This window comes from Antrostomus carolinensis, unplaced genomic scaffold (genome assembly GCF_000700745.2).
Source record: "Antrostomus carolinensis isolate BGI_N321 unplaced genomic scaffold, ASM70074v2 scaffold41041, whole genome shotgun sequence".
NCBI classification, from domain to species: Eukaryota; Metazoa; Chordata; class Aves; order Caprimulgiformes; family Caprimulgidae; genus Antrostomus; species Antrostomus carolinensis.
This window is the reverse complement of record NW_010295662.1, coordinates 7,778-10,144: the sequence shown is the minus strand read 5'-3', so window position 1 is coordinate 10,144 and position 2,367 is coordinate 7,778.

Here is a 2,367-nt window from a genome sequence, read left to right as displayed (position 1 = left end):
GGAGAGGGCAGGATCCGGCCCACGGCAGCCGCGTCGGCACAGCCAGAGCCCGGTGCAGGTGACGGGGTCCATCCCGTGTCCCTTCCCCAGTGGCACCCCGGCAGACTCGATGTCACCACCTGCCACCACTTCATTCACCACCTGCCACCCCTTCAGCCACCCCGGGCCACCGGGGTTGACCCTCAGTCCCCCCGGTGTCACCTCGGCAGGAAGGAGCCTCCTGCCCTCACACGGGGCTGGGATGAAAGACGGGTCTTGACCCCCCCAGCACACACAGAACTGAACATGGCTTCTTATTTAAATCCTGCAGGACTTTTAGCCAATTTTAGCCATTTTGGGGCCAATGCAGATGCCAGGGACTGGCCAGACGGGGGGTCAGTACCACCAGTGCCAGGATGGTCCCACCAAGTGAGCTGCACCCAGGGGTCTGACAGCACACGGCGCTCGGTGGCTGCCCCGGCTCACGGGAAGAGCCCCATGTGAGATGCCCCGTGCCGGGGGTCCCGGGGACAGACCCACCCACCCTTCCCCCTCTGGCAGGGACACCCCATCAGCATCTCAGCAGAAGGTTCCTCCCAGTTCAGCCCCACTGGGAAGGCAGGGCCAGGACCCCTGGCAGCCACAGAATTAGGCGCAGCAGAGGCTAATGTGGCCTCCCTGCTCCCACCCCACAGCCCAGTGCCCCAAATCTTCGCTCCCAAACGTGACCCAATGAATGAGAAACGAGAGAGGCGGCAGCAGCGAGGTTGGGTGCGTTTCTATTGCATACAAGATACACACAATCGCCCCCGCAGAGGGGATCTGTACCATGTAACAGGGAAAAGGGAGAAATAAAAAGGGGGTTGGTGACTTTCTAAGAGGTTTTCCTTTATGGAAAGAGCCAGGAAGAGAATCAGAGCCCAGTTGCAGCCCTCGCTCAACCTGGCTGCTGGGAACAGTGTGGTCCCACCAGGCCAGAGCTACATTCACTTGCTTGGGGTCTCCTGGAAGCAAACACATCCCTGCGCTGGAGGAAGCAACGCTGACAGCGAGGGGCCAGAAGAAAAAGCCGCACTGAGCTGCGGGGAACGTGTCCCTGTGGATGTTCAGGATCGTGGCTCTGGGGAGACTCGTCAGACCCCCCGTTAGACAACCACGTTTGTTAGACCTGAACTCGCTGGAGTCCCCAGGGAGGAAAGGGGGACAGGGAGGCAGCTCCCAGGGGTTGCTCCCCCCCGGCAGCGAGGGAACCGTACAGTGGCGGAGGGAAGATGCAAGAGCAGCTGCGTTGTCGGAAAAGAAACCAAAGCTGTTCCACTGAACACATCCACGGCCAGGAACGGCTCCGGCCAGCTCGCTTCAGCTTTAAGCAGAAGGAAGGCAATACTGAAAATAAAGTCTGTCATACAGAAGCTGCAGCAAGGAGGTTTCCAAGCAAGTAGAGGTTTCCCAAAAGAAAAGCAAAAAGAGTCTGGAGAAACTGAGCAGAAATCCCCCAAGCCCTGCGCCAGCAGGTCTGTCCATAAACACCCTCCCAGCACACCAGGGTCCTTCGGGCGAGCGCTTCACCCTGTGGGCAGAGGCTGCAGGGACCCTCCCAGACACAGCGGCACCTGGGAGAGGCTCTGCTGAAAAAGCTGAGAGGGAAAGGAGGAAGTGGGGGCTGTGACAGCACCAGCACAGCCCGACTGGAGGGTCCCTGGGGGTCTGATGCTGTGGAAGGGACCAGCCCACAGCACCATCCTTGTGCTGGTCCCGGCGATTCGGCGTAAGCAGCAGGTCGTGGAGCAGACGCAGGTTTGATCCTCCTGGAGCCCCAGCTCCATGGACACCTCCGAGACCGTCTGCTCTGCACCGAGGGGTGGGCTGGGGAGGTCCTGACACGGGGACAGAGCAGCTCAGCTAGAACCTTCCCTGTCCCCTTGCACAACTGATCACACACGCTTGTGCAAAACACTTGGGAATTAGACCTTTGGATTAACTGTTTAATACACTTGTGCACATGTGCGTATAGCAAAGAGGCAACTGTGAATCATAAGGCTATTGAGACATTGGCAGGTTCTGGGAAGAGCAAAGGCTCGGCGGGAGACCTGGGTGAACCGGGCACCCCTCATTTCTCTGCTTCTTTTTGTCCTCGTTGAATAAACAAAACCCACCCAGAGGAGGGGAAACGGCCTCTTTTGCCCCCATTTACTCAGCTCACGCACGAGAGAGCTGCCAGCCAGGGCACGAGAAAACAAGAGCAAGTCCTGGAGCTCCCTCCTGCCTGCCGCAGAGGAGCGAGGGAGAATCCAGCGCTGGGACACGCTTCGGTTCTCCCTGGCTCAGCTCGTTTGCTGTCACTCGATGCCAGAGTCGCTGTGAAGGTGGAGGCGGTGACGTGTCCTG